This window comes from Centroberyx affinis, unplaced genomic scaffold (genome assembly GCF_046629955.1).
Source record: "Centroberyx affinis isolate AG114_WGS23_722 - 3 ecotype Tasmania unplaced genomic scaffold, CSIRO-AGI_Caff_v1 ptg003919l_1, whole genome shotgun sequence".
Classification (NCBI taxonomy): domain Eukaryota; kingdom Metazoa; phylum Chordata; class Actinopteri; order Beryciformes; family Berycidae; genus Centroberyx; species Centroberyx affinis.
Window position 1 is genome coordinate 165312 of NW_027281753.1, and position 12305 is coordinate 177616.

A 12305-nucleotide genomic window follows, 5' to 3' on the forward strand; every position below is an offset into this window, starting at 1 on the left:
ATGTCTCCCAGGGCTCCAGCGATGCGGATGCGCAATTGTTGTATTGTCAGTATAGAAGGACCTGGACGCGGCCATCGCATCCCCAGGCTTTTGCGGGCAGTGATTACTGATGTAGATCTAGGCTCCCTTCTCTGGGAAGATGCGATCAGTCTGGAGGCAAGATGTAGAAACGCCCTTACTCTCAAATCAGCAATTACTTCAGAAATAATCTGCGCTAGCTGCGCTGGAGCCGCATCATAAACTGCTATTCAGTGAATTCTGCTGACAAATTGTGCCAAGTGATTGTGCAGCCTTCTCACGCCTTGGCTTACTAATTATATAGGCTAATGTAGCTTAATGTCGCTGATTATCAAAATGATCGAAAATGAACATTCTCCATCCAGGCGCTGGGATTCCCTGGTTTCAGCAACGCCTCACCCCTGTGATGGATCACCAGATGAATTCGTTGCGTAAAACATCATCATTCAACCTGAGCGGTTAAGATTTACTTAACGGTATAAGCCAAAAAAATAGCTATTGCCAGCTCGAAGTTACACATTATGGGCTAATGGCGGATGTTGTATTCACGCCGAGAAAGTTGCCTACAAATAGGCCCTACGCAAGAAAATCCGCATTATATATGAGCTACGGCCATACACCGTCCAGAATCGCCTTGGATCAGTCGCCCCAATGTCCTTTCATCATCATGCCCTTTATTGGCTGTGTGCCACTGATCCAGTCGGTGTAATCCCGCATCGTTAGGAGCCTGCAGACTTGACTGTCCAGCAGCGTCTGATTTTATAATCTGGCCAATTTATTTCGGGTGGTTTTACAGCAGTCGCGGCGTGTGGTCGTGAAGCAGGCCTCAGTGTTGAGGCGCAGCCTGTAAGCGATTCTCCTGAGCAGGGTCAACTGGGTGCATGTGTTGGTGGTCGTGATAAGCCTTAGAAATCACTATAGCGATCAATTATGATATGAAGCGCGTTTTTCCAAATCAAACCAGCGACTGTGTTGTAGGCCTGTAATAGCTGCCTATATTTTCCTTAATTCCTTCAGATTGGCGTTATTCTATTTAAATATTGTGGGTAATGAATGTGCGTAAAGATTATCTGGTCAGTTTGATTCTCTGTTGTACAGCCTATTGATTCGGTTTCACGTTTTACACACGCAAACCCACAGACAGGCTGTATCATAGCCTGTATAATGGCTTGAATTTAGACTGTAAAATTGCTGAATCTGTGAATTTGTATCGAGTGTATTGAGTTTCCCTGTGATGTGGCAGTGTCTATGGCTGTAAGCCCATCTGACTGAAATTTGATGATGGCGATGATTATCTTCCATGCACCTACATCATTGTGCAACATGACAAGTGCAAACAGCGTGACATGCCAAATATCCTTGCATATCCTGTCATTATATTAGCCCTAACTAACAGTTGCAAAATGCTATTTGTAAAAGAAAAGACACATGCAGACTCCCAGTGTCAAGTGGGTAGTATTTTCCTAGAATAAAGCCTATAATGTAAACATTTGTGCACCTCTCCCTGTAGGTGAAGGCAGGGACGCACTAGGCAACACCTGCGCTCTGTTTGACTGAGGTGAAGCTGGGATGGGATTGTGGGATTGTGGGATTGGTGGGGGGTGGGGGGGGTTGGGGGGGAGGCAGGGAGGAAGGGCGACACCATGGGTCCTCTCTGCAGCACTAGCTCTATAGCAGCCAGGCTGAAGGGGGGGATGGGCAGCAAGTAGTGCTTCTCCCTCCCCGTCATGACTGTGTGAGCATCAATTCCAGAGAGCAATAGAAGGAAAATAAGGCCAACGAGGAGGATCACATCAGTCAGCAGCATCCTGAGCTGGCATTCACATAAAAAAAAAAAAAGGAAAATAGTGCTTCGTGAAACTGAGGGAAGACCGTGATTCCTTTTGTAAATCACCACCCAGGGATTCAAAAGAACTGACTCTCTGTATTTGGCATATATCTGAAGATGAGGAGGAGGCCAGTTATGTTACAGCTCACAACCACCATCTTACGTCAAACCAGACAAGCAACCATGTGCCTACATTCATTCATTCGCTCGTTCGTTCATTTATTCATTGTCTTTCCCCGCTTATTCCTATTCAGGGTTATGAGGTATACACACACACATTACTGTAAAACTGAATAAGCATTCATCATCATCCTCTGCTTACATAACAGGTATAAGTAATGGTCCATTAAGAAGACAAAATAAGCCCAGTTTGGATTTAGAGCGTGGCTGCATTTCACTATCATCTAACCCTAACCTCTAATAGTGTGTGTTCCTTTGCTATCCCACTAGACAACTCAAACACTATAGTAAAATCAGTCAAAACCTTCACTCTATCTGAAAAATGTTGTTAGAAACATCTATTCAGATGATGTTTATGATTAGATGTGTCAGATCAAGGCCAGATATGGAATGTGGCACCGCATTCATGTTTGTGATTACATTGTAATGGCAGTAGTGATTTGAAATGCAAAACATAAAGCAGAAAACTGTCTTTGACCAAAATGCCTCGTCACAAGAAATGATAGAGAGAGAGAGAGAGAGGAGGAGGAGGAGGAGGAGGAGGAGGGGGAGGGGGGGTAGTGAAGGCAATAGGCGAGTAAACACATGCCAGGCAGAGCTTCAGCCAAATTGGCGTAACAGATAGACTGAGAGAGGCGTGACATATACATAAATAGAGAGAGAGAAGGACAGAGGGAGAGAAAGAAAGAGCAAGAAAGAAAAGATAGGAGAGAAAGTAAGAGAGAGAGAGAGAGAGAGGGAGAGAGAGAGAGAGAGAGACTGCTCCCTGCCAAAAACAGTTCTTGCTCCCATGGTTTTGACAGCTGAAGGATTCTGAATCTCGTTTTGCCCTGTTTCATCAGAAGATGAGTCCTCAAACTGGTTCATTTGGTATTTCCTTCTATCAAGAGACACTGACGAAGCTTTGCAGTGAAAACATTTCACCTTTAATGGCACAACAGACAGTTTTGATGCTCAAAGTCCAGCAATTTGTGATACAGGCCTGTATGGCTACTCTTAATATTCACCCAGACCAATTTATTTAATGCTAATCAAATATTTGACTTATCTAATGAGGGACTTTTATGCTTTTAAATACCTAAACATTATACTCTATTCTTTTCTGTAAATTAGTCCTTTGAGAATATTCATGGAAAGTCATGGATGCCAAAATCCTGCATCAGAATTTACCTTTTAGCACAAGACAGGGAAGAAAAAGGTGAGAGATGTAACCAGGCAACCGTATCCCTCAGTATTGTGACGTCTAGAGGATAAAAATGGCTTTTTGAATCATGATTTGCTGGTATTCTTCTATCACTGTACATCCAGGTAACAGTGAAGACCGCCAATCAAAACTACAGAATCACAGAATTCAAAGAGCACAGCTGTAACCGCAAAAGGGATTTGGCTTTTCTTTTTTTTTTACCGCGCTCGATAGCCAAGTGAGTGCAAACTGGGTGCGTTTGTAACACAGTAGGTAGGACATCAGGACTGAGAAGGACAGGGTGTCATCCAGGAGAGAGACAGGGAGAGGAGAGGTGTAGATATACAGAGGAGAGGCAGGACTAAACTGGAAAAAACCCAGGAAGATGTCAGCAGGGTGTGAACGTATCCCACAGCTGTCAACTCCCAGTCAAACTTTTCATTGCCAGTCAACAGAATCTCACTTCTTTTATATTTTTGTGAGCTTTTTTTTTTTTTTTTGAGTATTTGTGTGATAGATTAGGGTAACACTTTATTTCCCGGGTCTGCAATTTCCTAATAATTTCCTAGAAAGGAACTGTTAATTTCTTAGGAAGTTTCCTGGAAAGAACCATTACATTAATTATAGGGAAAATGGTAGTTGGTAAGTATCTGGTAATTTCTTTTGGAGTTTCCAAGACATAATCTTGAAATTATGTCGTTGTAAATAAGAGGAAGGAATACAGCAAATAACTATATTATATAATTATATGAATAATGACTTGGGTTGCCAAATTGACTTCTGCCTATCCAGTAAATATTTCTTTCCAAGAAATTCTTTTAGAAATCTTATCTTATCGACTCCACCAGACTGCTTACATTTTCTGTATAACTACTACATAATTTCATGGTTCTTTCCAGGAAACTTCCCAAGGAAAATATTAGGAGATTGTGGACCCAGAAAATATGTTATGTTGTACGATGTTAGTCGTGTCGGCCTTTGCGTATTTGTCTGTCTCTTTTCTCTGCTGCAGACAGAGTTTAAAACAATTAAGGAATTGTTAACTGATTGGTAGCGATTAGCAAGTTCACATCTACTCTGCAAATTATAATATGATGGCCAGAGTATATTTACTGTGCAGAGGGGAGAGAGACAGGGACTGAGAAAGAGAGAAAGACAGAAACAGAGAGAGAGAAAGAGAAGAAGACAGAAACAGAGAGACAGAAAGAGAGAATGACAGAAACAGAGAGACAGAAAGAGAAGAAGACAGAAACAGAGAGACAGAAAGAGAGAAAGACAGAAACAGAGAGACAGAAAGAGAGAAAGACAGAAACAGAGAGACAGAAACAGAGAGACACAAAAAGAGACAGAATCAGAGAGACACAAAAAGAGACAGAAACAGAGAGAGATAGAAACAGAAAGACAGAGAGACAGAAACAGAGACACAAAAAGAGAAAGACAGAAACAAAGAGACAGAAACAGAGACACAAAAAGAGAGACAGAAACAGAGAGACAGAAACAGAGACAGAAGAGAGAAAGACAGAAACAGAGACACAAAAAGAGAGACAGAAAGAGACAGAAGAGAGAAAGACAGAAGCAGAGAAAGACAGAAACAGGGAGACAAAACGAGAGACACAAACAGAGAGAAAGAAACAGACACAAAAGAGAAAAAGACAGAAACGGAGAAAGACAACACAGATAAGGGGTGTGGGTGGGAGGGTGTTACCATAAAAAATCCTCCCACATCCACTAATAGCACCCCTCTATTGCAGTCCCACCTCAGACCAGGACACACACACACACACACACACACACACACACACACACACACACACACACACACACACACACACACACACACACACACACACATACATGCATGCATTCACACACACATAGCCTTTCCACTTAGCTTCCACTGACCTTGGAAGCGCTGTTCAACCAGAGCATCACATACTTGTCTGGGCTCATTGTCTGACGCAGTGCCTGCCGCCCCTAGGCCTCAGTAAACACACACACACACACACACACACACACACACGTACGCATGCATGCGCACACACAACACACAAATGAATCCACGCTGAAATGTCATGTCACCATGGCTACATAACCTAATGGGTCGGCTAAAATAGACCTCTCCAATGCAAGGTTACACCGGCCGTAATGAATGGCTGGATCTTAATGAATTCCCATTCTCTCTCCCCATTGAGGAAGAGTGCTGTGTCAGAGAGTCCGTCCTCTTCCTCCCACTTCACGTCTCACGGGGGGGAAACATGCGCACGTGAACTCGCTCGCTCTCCCTCTCTCTCTCTCTTTCTCTCCCCGTCCCTCTTCTCTATCTGCCTCTCCCTTTCTCATGCACTCACTGCCTCTCTCTTTCTCTTTCTTTCTCAATCCATCCCTTTTTATCTTTCTCTTGCATATACATACATGTACACACACACACACAGACAATCTACAGTGGGAGACATATTTTTTAACACACTGTCGTAAAAATATGTACGTGAAGAACATCGATTTGGGAGCCAAGTAACGTCGGCCAAGACACTCCATCCTCCGGAAACAGAAATAGAGGAAATGCAGATTAAAGGAGAGAGAGAGAGAGAGAGAGAAAGAAAGAGGATGGCATGATGCTGGTGATGTATCAGGGTGTTCTTGCCCCAAATGAAAGAGGATTTAAGATGCAGGCGACACGCAGAGCTTAGCCAGGTGACAGTGATTCGGTCGGGCTTTCATAGGCTTACATCAACCAATGCAAACCCGGCTTCAGACGGAGCCGGGGAACCTGCCTTTCCCCCTTCCAGGTTCCTGCAGCCTGCGGCATTACAATGCATCACTCGCCTCTCCGGGTCTATTTTACACCATTTTCAGCAGCACACCGGTTTGGGCTTTCTGGGAAACGTGTTCTTAACTCCCATAGTGAGCTGTGCTGCAGAGTGGGGGGGGGGGGGGGGGGGGGTTTCAGCAGGAGAAAGTCAACGCACCTTGAATTCATGATTCGATATATACTGTAGAAAATATAGTGTGTGTAATCATTTTGTCAAACAAGGACTTAGGTTACCTACTGTCCATTTAAAAGTACCATCATTTGTTTGGATTTTTATTTTGTAAGAATTAGGACTGCAACTAACAATTATTTTCATTGTCGATTAATCTGACAATTATTTTCTCGATTAATCGATCAGTTGTTTGGTCTATAAAATGTCAGAAAATGGTGAAAAATGTCGATCAGTGTTTCCCAAAGCCCAAGATGACGTCCTCAAATGTCTTGTTTTGTCCACAACCCAAAGATATTCAGTTTACTGTCATAGAGGAGTAAAGAAACCAGAAAATATTCACATTTAAGAAGCTGGAATCAGATAATTTTGACTTATTTTTCTTAAAAAATTACTCTAAACGATTCATCGATTATCAAAATAGTTGGTGATTAATTTAATAGTTGACAACTAATCAAATCGCTTAATCGATTAATCGTTGCAGCTCTAGTAAGAATAGATGTCACTTTTTTCCAATGTGACCATCTCATGTGTTTTTTGGAATGAAACTCTTCACCTGTACTGCATGTAAATATTTGTCTCTGTCTTGGCGAATGTGTACCAGATCATCTCTAGCAGTTTCTTGCACTGGCATATGTTTTTGTTTTTATTTTATACTGTTTCTACTGCTTCTATTTATTTGATCTTATTCATTTTATTGTCCTTACTTCCTCGGTGCTCAAGCCCTTTGGCCTTATTCTCATTTTATCTGCCTTGCCTGGTTTTATTTTCTTTTGTAAAGCACTTTGTAACATTGTTAAGAAAAGTGCTACATAAATAAAGTTTATATTATATTATATTATATTATATATCTGTATAATAAGTATGGCTATTTGTTAATATTTTTCAGCAGGTTCGCTTTTCCTCCTTGAAATTTCTCTAGTGGCACTTTCAGGGTTAAATCATAACCATGAGAATCAATAGTCTGCCTGCATCTGGCCTTGCTGCTGTGAGAAATAGGACTTAAAATAGCACCGCATTTAAATGATGAAATATATTGGAAAATTAAAAAAAAATAATAACTTGAGTGTCTTCTTATCTAACAAATTACAGCCAGATGAGAAGAAAATATTTAGTGGTACCTTCTCAAACTTAGTTTTTCCTAACCACACACGCTTTTTTAAATATATCCTCAAATAAATGTTTCATACCAAACATTTATACAATCTGCATGAGAATTGCATAACACAGTCAGCCAGGAAACGGGCACTTTGGACCCGCTCTTTGATTACAACACTGCATGTAAAGCTATGAAAAATAGATGGAGTCCACTGCCCACACAGACACCAGAGAATAGCTCACTATTATTAATACATCTCTGGCAGGAAGATTTCTCGATTTACATTGTGTTGCTGCTCATGCTGTGAGAGTATCACTGTGCACAAGTCTTGTGACTCGGCTTTTTCTCGACTCCCCCCCCCCCCCCCCCCCGCCACCCGCTGGTATAAGCCATCATGTCCGTCCACTTCCTTGTTTTGGCTGAGTGACCTGCGTCTAGCCTCAGCCTGCACGACCTCTGACCTCAGATAAGATGGATGTTAACTTTTTTTCCAGTTATCCTGAGATCTGCCTGTGCTGTTTGGGGTTTGTGTTTTTTTACAGGGTTGAGAGAGATGAGAGTCTTATGTAACTCGGGGCTGTCCTGACCGGCTGCAGACTGATACTGAGCGGCAGACCGGCTCTCTGGGTTTAGGTCGCAGATCGAGCTCAATGTTCTGATTCAGCGTTTTCACTGGCAGTGAACAGTTTAGATTCAGTCCTTCAGTGAGAGTTGAATATATTCTGTGTAGATGTGTGGGAAAGAGATATGTTGTGTCGTAGTTTCATTGATGGACTATGATAAAGGCCTGGCTTCATGTTTTCTAGTTTCCTTGGTCACTTTTAAGTCGAGACCAAGTCACAGCAAAATGAAAAATTACTTTTTCACCTTGTTTTCCATATCATACTATATACCTAACTGCCAAATAATTTACGCAAAAAATATGTTCTTGTATTTTTATAGCAAAATCCCATTACTTTCACTTAATGGAAAACAGTGTATCTTTAAAGTCACAATGAAGAAAAAAATGACTTTTTTTTGCCTTGTTAGCTCATTCTAACTATCATACCATACACATATAGGGTTATACATTTATGCCCCAAAAATGACAGAAAAAATATTTTATTGTATTTTTATATCAAAGTCTCATTACTTTACTTCTTCAAAAACGGAAAATCTTTAATGGTGACATCATCGTGTACCAGGAGGCAACGTAAAAATTCCAGCCAATAAGACATCACAGATTTTTGAACAGTCCCGCCCCTCCATCAAATAAAACTCTCTCTCCCTAACTGATCTCCCATTGGTTTACAGCTTTGAATGATCCCTCCCTGCGTTTTGTCCCACCCCAGTATCCTGGAAATGCATCAAATTAAGGAAGCAAGAAGCTCTCCAAAATGCCGTTTCATCGTGACTTTAACGCTTTTCAGCAGAGGGATTAAACCTTGATGAGCCGAGGATAGGGCTGGGCGATATGGACCAAAAATCATATCTCGGTATTTTTAGGCTGAATGGCGATACACGATATATGTATCGGTATTTTCTACGAAGTGGGCTAAATGTTCAGTTGTAAGTAGGGCTGGGCGATATGGACAAAATCAAATATCACAATATTTTTGACCAAATACCTCGATATCGATATTGCGACAATATTGTAGGGATGACTATTGGTGCTTTCACAAAATATTTACACAATAAGATTTTTGATAAATAATAATCAGTAATGTGGATATAATGACTAAGTGGGTAAAGGAAAATAATAGAACAGCTAGAATAGTCTGGTAAGTTCAGAAAATGACATCACTTTACTGTAATGCAGCCTTTAAAACCAGGAAAAGACAACACTTATGCCATATCACGATATTACGATATCCAAAATCTAAGACGATATCTAGTCTGATATCACGATATCGATATAATATTGATATATCGCCCAGCCCTAGCCGAGGATGAACCCCCAGTGCACGGTGGGAGTTGTAGTTCGGTGTGCGCTCTCTGCTGAAATGTCTGCCTGTCTCTTTAAGATCGGCAGTGTCAGATTCTCTCGGGAGTGATGCTGCTGTGAAGCTGAGATTCAGAGAAAATGGGTCATGTACTCATAGGTGAAGTCCCTCCGGGGGGAAAACCACGAGGCGCAGGGAGAGACTGTCAGCGCTACACTGCTGGGTAATGTGTAGGGTCAAGGTTGCATGGCTGCTACTGGAGTGTATATATGGAGAAGCAATGAGCAATATGACAATATGCCTCGTACTGCCACTAATTGTTGCGTTGCGGATAAAAACGCTTACGGATCACGTTCACTTCGCTCACAGCTACAGCCGCCCATATTGTCAAAAAATCATACTCTTTAGGGTTTTTTTTAGCTAAATGTGTTCGCAATCCAATACGTATTGCAACGTACTGTATGTGGGAAAGAGTTTTTCTACATATCTTTGTTCTTTCTTTCTTTCATTCATTCTGTGATGGTTTTATTGGCTGGAATTTTTATGTCGCCTCCTGGTACACGATGATGTCACCATTAAAGATTTTCCGTTTTCGAAGAAGTAAAGGTAATGAGATATTTTGATTAAAAAATACAATCAAATATTTTTTCTGTCATTTTTTGGGGCATAAATAGGTGTATGGTATGATAGTTAGAATGAGCTAACAAGGCAAAAAAGTCATTTTTTTCTTCATTGTGACTTTAAAGATACACTGTTTTCCATTCATTCATTCATTCATTCATTCATTTTCTCTTCTCGCGTAATCCTTTTCAGGGCTGCGGGGGGATTGGAGTCTATCCCAGCATGCATTGGGAGGAATGTGTGTCAGAGTTTAGAAATTAAAAAAAAGAAATTGTGGAGACGGAGGTAAAATGACATGCTAATGCTCAGAGTTTGGACATTTTAAAGTAATATGCAACCTGATTTGAAAGCACCAGAAGGGTCAAGTATTTGGGAAGCTGCCTGATCTGCACTTGGAAGTTATAAATTGTAATAGTCAATATTGCAATTTGGGTATTTTTTTTTTAAGAATCTAGCAGCCCCGTTCATAACACATATTACAGCCAACGGAAAGGGAATGAAAAAACACCCTTGGGTGCCTTGGGTCTGTTAGATAGACTGTGCTGCTACGGTACATTGTCTATACTGCTGTATCATGAGGATGGGTGTCCTGTTAAACTGGATGTGGCAGAGACAGATATTATGAGATGCTAAAGGTGTGTGTGTGTGGTGTGTGTGTGTGTGTGTGTGTGTGTGTTTGTCACCCTGCCTGTTTGGTTGACACAGCTGTTGCAGTGTGTTTATTCAAGTCCCTTCCCTTCTCTCCGACTGGTTTGTATTGTTGTGCCACTCTCAGGAAGTCAAGACAGAACCATCCAGAGTGCCAGAGTGCGTCCACTAAAACATTGATTTTTATTCTCAATCTTTAATTATGAGAGTGTGCAGCAGCCACAGAGCTTCAATACTTTAGCTCAGACGGTATACCTGTCTCTTAAAGCAGTGGTTCTCAACGTGGGGTCCGGGGACCACCAGGGGTCCTTGAGGGAGTGCCAGCAAATTGATGAATTGTTGAACTTCACTATTATTTCATTTACAAGAAGTGAACACAATTGGAGAATGTAGAAGAATGACTGTTTTGATCATAGTTTCTCTGTTATCTCTCTACCTACAATACAGACAGTCATGGGATTCTGGACAAAATCATGTGACAATAAAAATATTTAGGTCTGAGAGACAAAATCTCATCAAATGGGGGTCTGTGGCCTTAATGTGGACTAAATTAGGGTCCTTGATATGAAAAAGGTTGAGAATCACAGTCAAGTATGGAGCCATGGATGAACAAATGTTTACAATATGGTGATCAGAAAAAAAAACATACAACTACAATATTTCTTTTTCTACCGATCTATTTAGTTTTTTACTTACTTCTAAGCACATAATATCAAGAGTAAACAGTTTGGATGGTAGATAAACCTGCATGTTAACCTGGAGTCACACAGTATTTGTACAAAGTAAAAAAGTATTGGATGAACCAAATATCATAAAATATTGTTACTATTAATACTGTTAAAAAATAAGAAAAAAGATATCATGATGTTGATATTTTGGTCATATAGCCAAGACATATTTGAAACAATGAGGTCTCACATGGATAATTTTAAGCAAGTATATTACATCAGTGTTTTTTTTTTGGTTTTTTTTGGTTAAGATCATTTTTGGGCATTTATTGGAAAGTTTACAGTGAAGAGAGACAGGAAGGATTGGGGAGAGAGAGAGGAGATATGAGACAAAGGTCCTGGACCGGATTCAAACCCAGGATGTTGTACTTTCATTCCAACTGAGCCACCAGGACGCCCCTTTATTGGTGGTTTTTAATCTTTTTCTTATGGGACCATATCTTCAAAAGAGCACTTATGATGACACAAGCTGGATTTGCTGAAAATTGTCCTGGAAAATTAACCCAAACGTACCTTGTTTACTAGCCCACAGTAATTTATTCAGCCTGCTTTACACCGCAAGAGCTTTGGGCAATTTAACACACTTATCTTACAGCAATCTTACAGCTCGCTATCTTTGATACATATTTCCTCAGACTGATCTGGGGACCAATTTTATGCCTCCTGCGACCAGCATGGATTACAACACAGTCTCTGTAAAACATGGCACTCGACCATTCAACCACAATGTTACTCAAATGTTTAGATCTTGAGTCAAAACAGAGGCACAAGTGTTCAAGTAGCCCTTTGCAAAAATGATTGTTTTAATGTTTATATGTTTGCAAGAGCATCTTTGCTGGAGAGAAAGAGGTTCCACACTTTGAAAAAAATGAAGTGTATTAGTTAGTGACAGGAGATTTCATTCTTGCAACATTCGTCCGACCTCCGTCAGGAAAGTGTTGCAGCAAAGAACAAGAGGAAACACATGAGCGGCAGCAGAGGAAAGGGAAAACGAGTGACGGATATCCCCGGTGCCCCTTTTGTTTTTCTAGCTCTCTCATCCTGTGGCCTGCTGTTGCTGCTGGATGAAAAACACGCATCTTCAAAAAGTCAGGACTTCA

At 40.9% G+C, this 12305-nt stretch overlaps 1 protein-coding gene across 1 annotated transcript in view; it reads left to right on the forward strand.

Annotated features, from left to right (window-relative positions):
- Positions 1-12305, forward strand: part of LOC139663128 (syntaxin-binding protein 1) — a 29179-nt gene that overhangs the window by 346 nt on the left and 16528 nt on the right. The gene's annotated exons all lie outside the window — the stretch shown is intronic.